The sequence below is a fragment of the Rhyacophila brunnea genome, unplaced genomic scaffold (genome assembly GCF_057557595.1).
Source record: "Rhyacophila brunnea isolate RB1 unplaced genomic scaffold, BYU_Rbru_1.0 scaffold_6, whole genome shotgun sequence".
Classification (NCBI taxonomy): domain Eukaryota; kingdom Metazoa; phylum Arthropoda; class Insecta; order Trichoptera; family Rhyacophilidae; genus Rhyacophila; species Rhyacophila brunnea.
The window spans coordinates 38,301,447-38,314,134 of NW_028233276.1; positions in this window are offsets into that span (position 1 = coordinate 38,301,447).

Genomic DNA, 12,688 nt, shown 5'->3' on the forward strand with positions numbered 1-12,688 from the left:
CTCAAAAGATTAATTATTTTTGGCAGTCTGCTTGGTAAAACGGCCAGAGGGCGAACACCGATGAGATGTATCTAGTAACCAAATGAATAACTTCACAAAAACTCTATATACTAAGAAGAGTTGGTAAAAGCTAATCCAGTGTTCTGCAGTAAGTACCTACGTACTGCGATGAGAAAGATGTATAATTAAGATATTGATATCCTCATTCTGGATTGGTGGCAACACTGCACAGTATTCCCGCGCAAAATTACGTCAAAACTGAGCTGTCAAACCTAGTGGGCGGTGTTCGGATATCTTCGCTTGGATCGGGACGACGGAAAATAGAATTTATCCCGCTTTACTCACGATCGCTCCCGATCCTTGAAAACCATAGAGAATAGATTTTGACAGTCGTGGCAGACGATCGGACCAAACGCAATCTGCCAATGTAATAATTTGAGCTTTAACCAATAAGCTTTTCTGATCTAAATTCGATAAAAAGATAATGGTCTACCTGTACTTAAATATAAATGATCCTGAATTTGTATTGTAGATGCAATGAATATTAAGTATGATTTGTGACGTAATCCGGGTCTAGTTTCATGATCAATAATTGAAAGAAAGCTGCAAAAAATTAAATTAAGGAATTAACTAAAATCTGTCACCCAGGAAAACCGAAAACAAAATTGAAAATTAATAGGGGGGAAAAATGCTATATTCTTAAGGTTCCTAACGTATTATTTGTCCAAATTAGTTTGTACATCATTGTTGTTATAATATTATTGTCGAAAAGAATGTCGATTACTTTCCTTAAGCAAAAATAATAACTCCAACATCTTAATTCGCGCGAATTAAAAACCAAAACAATGAAGACGAGGGACACAAGACGCGGGCAAAAAATTACGTCGTGAAAAAAAATCATTCATGTATAAAAGTTCCAACAAAAGATTCGTCTTTTCGCGCACAATGAAATGTCCGGAGATGCAAGCATAACAATTTCGGATAAAGGGAGGATGCTGGTCTGATCCGCTTCACTTGTTATCATTCGTTTTGGCAGGGCCTTCTTTAATTCGCTCGGAGCGGTGGGCACCCTCATCAAACGATGCGATGTGATACTACAGGACAATAATATCCCCCGAAACAGGCGTGCTCAAATGAGTCGGGGTCTATTCTTGTCTAATTGTTCTGTTCCTAGTCTAATTTAATACAATACTAATTCATTTATGTAAATAATTACTGTACATTCATATTTCATGCATTAATTATATTTGTATTTGAGGTGTGGGAGACTGGAATTCCTAGCTTCCTCCCAAAAACAGTTTTATAAGAAAGTTTTAAAATATATTATCCCATTTAATGAATTGTATTATAACATTTATTTTTTTATCTATGTCAAGAATGAAGACTTCATACTATTTAAATCTAATTATTGAAACCCTACCTTAAGAAAAATAAATTTTATAACCTAAAGACATTTCAAAAGTATAAAAATACCAACAGAGATATATTTATTCTCTTGGCTATTCTCTCATAATTTATGATTTAATTACGCACATTATATTATACTGTATCTAAGTCTATCGAATCTTCTACTAACACATGCAAACAAAGGCTTGGTATAATCCAAAGTTTTGTTGTATGAACTTTGATGGTGTTTGTCCTTGAGATCGAATGACTGCCTTGCTCGTTGTAACTTGAAATGGGTAATTTTTGTATGACAATGTCTACATTTAACTTGCGCATTGGCTATGATATTTTGCGTACAGTAGGCAAACTCAGGATGGCTTGCTAGATTCTTAGAATGAAGATGTAGAATGTTTAGCGCAAGTTCGACTCCCGGTTCGTCTCGCTTTTTTGTAAAACATATTTTATATAAAAAAAGATTGTTTAGTAAATTGTTTCAGTAAAATACTAAGGTTGAAACAAAATTTAAATTCAAGTCCCGTAAATATGGACGTCCTAGAAAACAAAATTTAGTAACATGCCACAACCGTCCTTCCTTCAAACAGGCACCTTTTGCAACTGGTTTACATTATTGTACATATTTTTATATACACAAAAGACCAATCGACAAGGATGCAAAAAAAAACCATGTGATGTGACAGATATCGACAAGCTGATGAAATGGCAACGGCCTAGTGGACAATCACTAGATAAATGTAATCAAACGACGTCTAAAACACGCTGAATTGACAAACTCATCAAGATCGGTGGATATAGGTACGTCACAGCGAACAACTAGGTACCGAAATGAGTTGAAGGGAGCTAAAGGACATGGGGACAGCTAAATCTAACAATGGTTGACCACAGTTGATAATGATGATAATTACAAATAGGAACTACACTATTCAGGAACAAATAAATAATTGAAAAATCTACAGGTATATCCTGACTCAATTAGTAGCTCTAACTCGGTTTATTTACCTATTCAAAATTATAACGAAGTCAATTTTACTGCAATCCATACTTCAATCAAATCACCAACATCTGCAGTAAAACTTATTTTTAGTAAAGATGGCAAATACACATTTTTTTTGTTATTTTATAATAGTTATTAAATTCTTCAGTGTCATTCTGAGTAAGTTAATATTTTAAATAAACTCGTAAATCTATCCGCGTCCATCAGTATTAATTGCCCAGGTACCTACGTTATTTTGTTATTATGAGCTTTGCATAGTTGGAAATCGATGAAGGAAATTCCACCCCCTCATGGTTATTCAGCATGTCCTCAAATCATTTATCCCTCGTTTTCACCACCCTCACCACCCCATTAATTTACCCTTGTTCACTTTGTCATGCCATGGACACCGTATCTGATGGCAACGCAGACGATTCTAAACCAGAAGGGACCATTAAAATGCATATACAATAATAATTATACTTAATTATTACAATTAATAGAGAAAAATCTTCAATACCATATAAATCCAGATGTGATGTCACAACAGAATATAAACCTCAACCTTTTCAGAGAATAAAATATTCTGTGAGAACATTATACGAGTACTTTCGACTATTTTCAACGATTTTGTTTTTACGGATGGGCGGTGGGGTTAAAAAATATATTTCAAATCGTGCGACGTGATGTATGGACGACCCCCTAACGCTTTACATACTATAAAATTTAAAAATTAAAGATTCGTTTTCTAGTATATAGTATAATACGTGTCATATTGACTTTTATTATATTATTAATACGGTTGACAAAGGATAATGATTTTGTAACAAAATTATGTTTGTTAATAAAGTATGCTTTAATTGAGTCATTTACGTTGATTATCTACCGTTTCGGGATATCAACCCATTTTTGGAACAGTTATAGTCGACAGTTTCGAAAATGGGTTTAAGCCCGAAACAGTTGTTAACGTAAATGACTCGATTACAGTATAATTAATAACAATAATTTTATTTCAATTAATGACTAAGGGTATGTACCTACTAAAAATAAGGGAATGAAATTTAAATTATAATTATTGTTCATTTTATTTTGTTAACTGTCAATTCATGGTGGAACTGCATTGTATTATTGTTTAATTTAAAAAACGCATTTTTTTGTAGTATTTATTCAGTTGAAAATGTCCCTCTGAGGGGGACGAAACCGGTCCTAATTTATTGATTAAAAGTGGAATAAGTACTACAAAAAAATGCGTTTATTAAATTAAACAATAATATCTAATTTTTGTTTTGTACTATTAGACAGGGGTTTTAGTGGGCAAAGATTTGTTTTTCAATATCTTCTACGTTAGTTATAAGTTACTAATTCGATAATTTGTCAATTGTTAACATGCCATATTATGTAGTTAGGAACATAGTCTGAAGATATAGCGAATATTCTTTTCGGGAGGATGGATATTAACAATTTTATCTCTATAATCATCCCTTGCATAGAAGACAAACGAATAGTTAACAACCACCAACTAGTGCTTACAAACGTCACTCAATATATTCCACAATGTCAACGTTCTGCATGCCTCAACTAGAACAAAGCATGTAAGTATTGTGTATAATTAACTGTCTAATATCACAAAAAAATAAATAACTACATTGGTTATTTTCCCGTTATTATACGTTATTGTCTACACGGACATTTCCTCGATATATTAATAATATGCCACTCATTTATAGAACTGTTTTATATTGGAAGTCGATATTTCGCATACGCTGGAATAAAAAAGGAACCGATATTCATAAAAAAGCGTATCTAAAAGATTGTTTGGAGTGGTGAGTGAAACAAAATAAATTTAAATTAAGACTATAAGAAAATTAATATTATCTCTGGACAATTAATACAATCATCCCAGTCGTACCAGAAACTTATATTATAAGACAACCCTAAAGGTCGTTAAATTAATAAAATAATTTAGTTTTGACGAAATATAAATGGCAAACGTGAACACGATCGGAAGAATTAATAGAGAAGACTTATTGAGACCTCAATCTTGCAATGACTCACCCATAACGATGATAAAATAAATGCATATTAAGTATGTTTCATTTCAAGTCTAAGTAAAATAAAACCACACGTAAGACCAGGACGTATCAGTTGGTACCTACACAGAATGGGTTACATTCGATAATGAAACTTGCCCTCAGTAGTTTATAAACGCCCACTTACCTCGAACCCGTTTCAATTCCACCCTTAAATTAAAGGTAGAGTTTGAAAATAATTGAGGTAAAGTCCCCACGCGTAACAAGGAATATGCAACTAAATAACTAATTTACTCTAGAAATCAATTGAGAAATTCTACTAGTATTACTACAATAAAATATTATTTATAACTGTGTTATATTTTTAACAAAACTATTTTTTTTATTCAACGAATAATTCACAAGATTTAAGAATGTAACAATTTTTATTTGAACATGCATAATTTGAAAACACTTCTGAGTATAGTAGGTGACTACTAAATATGAACTATCAATTTACATTTTCATTTCATAGGAATCATGCGAGCAAAGAGATTGAGCTATATTTTTTTAACGGTGCTGTAGCTGTCTTTTCTAAAATTACAATTCAAAAAAAAACAAATAGAAAAAAATCTTTTTTTGAAAAAACACGACACTGAGTAGTATTCGCGCTCATATGCCCTGTCCACTAAGCTATAAGTGTCATCTACTTAAGTTTTTTTCACTTTTTTGTAAAATCCATAACTATCTAGTAGCGAAACTGCCTAATATCAAAAATTCCCTCTCGCCGACATTAAAATGCTCCTATAGTTTTTCAACTATAATTTATTTTCGTATTTAGAATGTTTAATTTTTCAAATATTATAAAGAATGGTTTTACTTATTATTTATAGTAGATACCATTTGGCAATACACTATTGTGCCATCGATAAATAGGGCTTAAATAACGACCAAGAGCCAAATGGATCAATTGGGCAATCAAGTACGTGGCAGCGAAGACAAGGGATCAAGAGGATTAGAGACAGTGTTTATCTAGCAGTAAATCGAGAGTAACTGAGATAGTGACGATCACATAATTGTATGTATAAAAATGCCAATACATTAAGAACCGAAAAGTTTTCATAATCTCTTATATTTTAATATTCATCATATCGTACCATCCCCTAACGGAGGTCAGCCACCATTAGGGCAGACTTTGCTTTATCATCTGCTACCTGGAACAATTCGGTGAAACTGCAGTCGTACTAATCATGGACATTCTTAAGCCACGAAATACAGCGTCGTCCTTTGCTACGTTTACTGTTGATCTTTCCTTAGATGACAAATTGGGGAATGCTGTACTATGCCGTACTGTTGCCGAGGTTAATGTATCTTTCTGTTTTTGATATTGCGCCAAACTTCTCGGTATTTTCTATTCGAATGAGAATGGCAACAATTTAATGTTACGCGGTCAATCCAAAAAAAATTGAGGATATATCTATACAGCCACATCTCGAAAGCCTCAACAATCTGTGACATTTCCTAGTTTAGCCTCAATACCTTCCATTCAATAGAAAATAATTGAGAGAACATTACTACGTGCCATAAGCAATCTCAGACCTAGGTTCAGGTTTCGATCGCTAAGGAGGCATTCGAGAAAGGCACTCCTTGCGATCTTGATTCTAGTGTTTATTTACTAAGACAGATTCCATTTATATTAAGTAGATATTTAGTCGATGTATTAACTTCATAAAAAAACTAATAAACTAATAATTTATCGAAATGTTATAACCAAGACCCCCTTGAAGTAACGAGGAGTAATAATATACTTAATATAAAAATAACATGAATAAATATATTGGGTCATCTTTTGATGTTTAATGAACAAATCAATCATTAGTTATTATCCATCTTCACGCCGTGAATAATCAGTCTGTTACTTTTCTTTGCGTTTAAAAATGCGGTTAATTTTCCAAAAGACCCCTCATTAATCTGACGTCTGTCTGGAAACCGCGCCGAAATAAATTATTTAAATTTGTCACCTTGTCAAGTTGTTCTTTCGGTGCCGATAATTCAGCAAAGTAACACGGATACATTTTGTTAATTACGTAGCTTTTGCGTAGGTAGGTACTATGTCACAGTTTTAGCATGAATGATAACAGGTTAATGTAGCAGTTTGGATAAGACTAGCAGTCGTTATCCGAGATATGGATCTAAAATTCGGCATGAATTTGTCCCTGGTATTATTTCCCTGATTCAAGTACCCGGGGGTACACATCACGGGAGATGGAATTTTGCAGAAAGAGTTCGCTATCCGAATGGGAATGGCTGGAGCAACATTCAACTCGGTGCGGAATGTCCGAGACTTACGATTGTAGTCGGTCAAAACCAAATGCCGCCTGTTCAACGCTTGCATTCTGCTTTACGGTAGCGAATCATGGCACCTTACGAAGGCTCAGAGCAATCGTATACTGAGCTTCGAAAACAGATCTTTGCGACGGATACATTGTGTGCAGTGGTATGACTTTAGGAGCAACGAGGACATAAAAGAACGCACCAAGCAGCCTCTCATCACGCTGAGAGTGAAGGGGTGCCGTTGGATCTGGATCGACCACGTGCTGCGGATGCCAGAAGAGAATCTCAACCTGGCTTGCCTGTTCTTTAAGCCGACCGGATTCTGGCGTCCTGGAAGGCCGGTAAATACTATCTATAGGGGGTATACCGGGGAGCTACGGGATGCCGCCGGTGTGACCTGGAACGAAGCAAGAAGACTGGCGAGCGACATGGATTCTTGGAGGCGCCACGTGGTGTCCATATGTTCCAACTAAGGGGAGGATATGGCCGAAGAAGAAGAAGATTATTTAGAAATCGGGAGCATCCACTGTTAGTTCTCATATGCATAACCAGGGATGGGAAAACATGAGGTCAACGAGAGCCACCTTCTGGATTTTCATATATATAAAGAGCCATGCATAGTTACGTTCTCACGTAGTATTAAATACACAAATTCAAATTTAATACGCGCATCTTGTCACTTACAACATTTAGAAAGGAAAACTCGTGAAAATATGAGTACCTATAATGGGGAAAGAATATACCTATATTTTTATCAACATTATTAGCGGCCATACTTAACCCAACGAAGAGCCGAATTTGCCCACGTCTGTGCATAACTAACTTGCCATTGGTGATGCCAATTGTGAGGGCAAAACCTATGTTTAATAAAATCGCTCTTGATGTTGATATACTCCACAACAGCTGAAATGGAGATGGGCGGGGCACATTGCTCGCCGAAAGGACGGCCGCTGGACAAATGCCGTCATCCAGTGGTACCCAAGGGGCACGAAACGGCCACAGGGTCGCCCTAAAAGCCGCTGGATTGACGAACTGGTATACTTTGGCGGAAATACGTGGCAGCGAACGACACAGGACCGAGAGAGTTGGAAGAAGCTTGGGGAGGCCTTCGTCCAGCAGTGGATTGACCCCATAAGTTTTTAAGATAGGGTCTACACTCTACTTGATACATTTTTACTTTTGTTTACTCATATTGGCACACATTATTATTTAAATATTGTTAACCCGTATTTGAATTTTTAATTTGTCATGTTCATTATAATAATAGTATGTAACATAAATTGAATTTCAATATAAACGAAACTTCCTCAAGTCGAGATACTTAGGTATGCCAACCTACTGGTTTAGTTAAATGTAGATAATATAGCCTAATAATTTATTTTGGCCACGTTCAGAAAAAAAGTTAGACTGTCGTAGATAGTTAGTGTGATCTAATGCGTTATGATAGATGGAGATTAAAAGCTTTGAGCTTCTCGGAACAGTATTGATACCACTATTTTTAATAATCCTGTTATTGAATCACCACACCACAGCAAACACACATATTTTATTCCAAGGACAGCCGGTGACATTAAAGTTAATATATAATTAAAAGCTCTCTGTTTTAAACATGATTATTTCACTAAAAAGCGAGTTTTCATTATTATATTCCCACAAATATTAGTTATAAATCTACTGTCTTGATGCTATCCCGTTGCAGGACAGTCATGATGGTATATATTGTGCGGTTAACATATTTTTAGATATGATTTAATTTTTGCGGATGTATTTATTAGGTTTTTTTTTTAATAATTATGTTTATCGATGGAATTTTCCTATTGCTAAAACTTTTACTTTCTGCTATACTCAGTTATAATATTACTTCATATTAATTGTTTGTAATTAGTATCAAAATCATGTAATTTTTTCTCTATACTCTATTGCATGTTTTTTTCATTAGTATTATTTGTAAGTATTACCTAAAATTTTTACTGTATATTATGGCGGATTGGCCAATCACTGGTATGTCATAATACTGTTTTTTTTAATAAATAGTTATATACGGAAAAGAGTACAAAAAGTCTTTCATTAAACGCAAAAGCTGCACTAGTCTGTAAAGAACTTTTAAGTATGTAAGTGCCTACAGAAAAATTATGATTTTTATACGTAGGTAATCTTGTAAAAAAACTGCTGTTATCGAAAATTAAAACATATACCTACATCTTGTGTACTTTTTTTCTATACAAATAAATATTGTAGATTTATTACGTTTGTACATACGACAATATTTATCGTCTAAGTTAATATTGAAAACAAAATGTGTAAATAATGAGTATTAAATCATATTGAAAAATAAACATAATATATAACACTTTCATATAATATTTCTATTCTGCATAGTTTCTCTCCACAACCCGTCACGTCTCTTGCATATATTTACTGTGGCATAACGAACGACAGCACCAAGCAGCAGTTATGATGGGAGAGTCCCAGAAACAACTTAACACCCTGGTTGTGAATAGCGTGACAGTATGCAAGATTTATATTTTAATTAATCCTATTATGTAATACTTTGCCAGGATTAGAAGATATTTTCGTTCCCGAATCTTTGGGTGCAATACGAATGAATTTAGCAAGTAAAGCTGATAGCAACTAATACTCCTATAAAAGTATGTTGCATTGTAAACTACATTGTATATAATATATGTACTACTAATTTAGACATGAATTTTATCGGTCAATATCAATTTAATCAATTTTGTCTTTAACTGAGCATGTAATTCGTTAGCTTTCGATCAGACAATTTTCAAACAAAATAAAATGTATAAATATTAACCCGACAACAGTCGTGCTTGGCACACCTCTGTATGAATACCTACTTACATATCTAGCCACTACCTTACCTAGTTTAATACTATTAAGAATGTTGATTGAAATATCCGAAGAGATAGGCATCTGTAACGGTCATCAATTAATGAGAAAAATGATTGAAGCCTCTATCAGCTGTCGGCGAATGTTACAATTCAGAAAGGGCCATTAACACATTCAAAAATCTGTAAGTACGGGTATTTCAGTAGTAGATAATTATCTATCTACATATGGGTATCAAAATTCTTTAAGAAAGCTTTGTGGAAAACATAATAAATTAAATAATTTAACTGCCGATTGCGTAGTATGCAGTGACGTCCCGAGGGTGTCGCTTGGGGGCGGCATTTACTCTAAGGGCGGCAAATCGAGGAGAATCATTTGGAACATATAGAAATAGCTACCTAAACTTAGTAATAACGAATTTTTATAGGCCTATAGGCCAACGCTTAGGCCGCGCAGTCATCGTGGGTAGGTATATCGAAAATATCTTTAAATTAAAAAAACCATCTCACTGGTTTTATCGGGTACGCGATATCTAGTTTACTTCCGTTGCCCTTTGACGTCCTTGATGACCAGAAACGACACGTGCAGATTTGCGAATAATTAGTCTGATATTTTGTTGATAATGTATCCATACAACACATTTCTTAGATATTGGACTCATGAAAGGATGATAAAAATACTGTAAGTATAAAAAAAATGAGGCGGCATTTCGGCACTGGCTAGGGGCGGCATTTTATCTAGGGACGTCACTGGTGGTATGACTCTTGATTAAGAAGCATGTGGGCGAAATATGTTATATAGATATACTAATTTTCACAACTTTGTTAAAGGTATAATTTTTGAAAATTGGTTTGTATACTTACTAATGATGTATAAGCAGGGAACTGAAATTACCTAACGGGTGTGGAGTAACAGGCAACCGATCTCGAGTGTGGAAGAGTATGCGATAAACTCAAACACGTGGAAAGAATACGCTTGACCTTCGTTCTGACAACTGCTCTCGTTTATGCACTGACGCTCATTCAATATTGGTGTATTTAAGGTTGCAACACACACTATTGCACGCCTATAATGTGTGGTTCATTTTTGTAGGACACTCACACATTATAAACCATGCGTCAAGATGTAATGTATTGAGGAATAGTCTATCAGAATTCTATTTATTAATCTGTTCTGTGTAAATAATACTTAAAAATAATTATTTAGTCCTATAAGAGAAATAATTACAAGATAAAAAGAACTTTTTATATATCACGTTTTCAAATTTTCTGTTGAACCATATAAACTTGACACGATCAAAAAAAATTGTACTTGACATGTCATATTGATTTCCATAGTAACGCACGTAGAATTATGCTAGGACCCCAGACCCCTAGCAACCGATAATGGTGTCGAAATAACTTTTCATACAAAACAGAATTAACTGAAAATTAAATCAATTCTACTTAAAGATGGCTAAAAGTATTAAAAAAATGCATTGGCATCGTGTTCTGATATGTCTATCTAGTCGGGAAGTTAGTGAAAAATCGATTGCAAGATTTGTACCGGACAAACAACCACCGGACAAATAAGAATACGACCTAATAAAAACGGTGTAATTGTAAAATACGACAATTTTATTGACTTTGCCAACATTTTTTAAAACTGGAAACTGCCGTTTTTTGTTTCTAGAGCCGTCAATTTAATTTGTATAATATATTATATATTGATTATATATTACGATTAGTTCTTTAATATTACATTACATTATAATTTATCGTGATCAGTAACAAATTATTAAAAAGGTACGTAAATTTCAAAAGCCGTTGAAAACGTTAATGTTTGGTCAGAAGAAGATCATAAATTAAGTATTATATTAATGACGATAAAACAGTTTCCTACCGAGCAGATAAGTGTTCGAGATAGGGTAATGTACTTTCAGTGCGATGAAACTATTAAGAAGTTGAGGCGTGTCCGGTTAACATTTCAAACAAGAAGGTTTACGTTTTAGGAAGCGGTTGATTGGTATCTTGAAAGTCTGCCTATACTAAATCATCTTAGATTTCGTTATGTTTTCAGACTCATGCCGAAACAACTAAATAATAAAACTATTTATTTTAAAAATTCCACAAAAAAATCTATTTTTTTTGTTTTGTAGAATTTAAATGATCTGCCTAAAAGTTAGACAAGGCATTTTCTAATTGGCAACCTTTGATATAACATAATTATTGTTATGACACAATGACATTAATATGGACAAAACATCTGGAAAAAAAATGGCACTCACTTTTTTGTCGGGTCTGCCGAATGGCATGATCTGTTCTAACGCCATTACAATAAAGGTGATATTGCTATAAATTCCCGATGCTTTTTGTCGGTCTGCCGAATGGTTCGGTTCGAACGGGTTCGCTCAAATGAAAATTGACACTAGAAACACTGTTCTAACGCCATTACAATAAAGGTGATATTGCTATAAATTCCTGATGCGTGATATCGCATAATGGAAATTGCGTGACGTCTACCTATACATGTGCGAATGTCGCTATGCGCGAATTTGATATGACATCACAATTTTTCTGACACCATGTCAGAAAATTTGGAGTTTTTTAATTTTTTTATAGGTACTGCCTATTATTTTAGATCGTGTCCGGAAATTTGTACGTATGCAGTTTACCGTATCATAATTCACCGTGAAATGTTGTATCAGAAATATATTATGGTCATATATTAAAGACCGTCGAACCTCTTTGGCTAATATTCATGTCTAAATAAAACACGGTTCTTGTCGATTTATAGGAAGCCAGCGGTAAACAATTTTTGAAAATAGCCGATATACTGGATTATTTGTTAAGTTAGGTTAGGTTAGGTTTTCATTCTTGAATTCATGAATTTTGCCAAAATCGGCTATGAAAATAAAATTAATGTTCATATTGAATCTAATTAAATTATACGGTCATCTCTTTCCGATAGAAAGCTCACGGCTAACTGTGCTACTTTGAAATGTTTTACGTACAATTTACATGTAACCATTTTAGATAATATGTTCATGAACACGTCGACATAATTATTATTATTGTGTATACAGACACGATCGCATCGTGTTCGTCTATCACTGTAATAATATTTAACACTATAATAC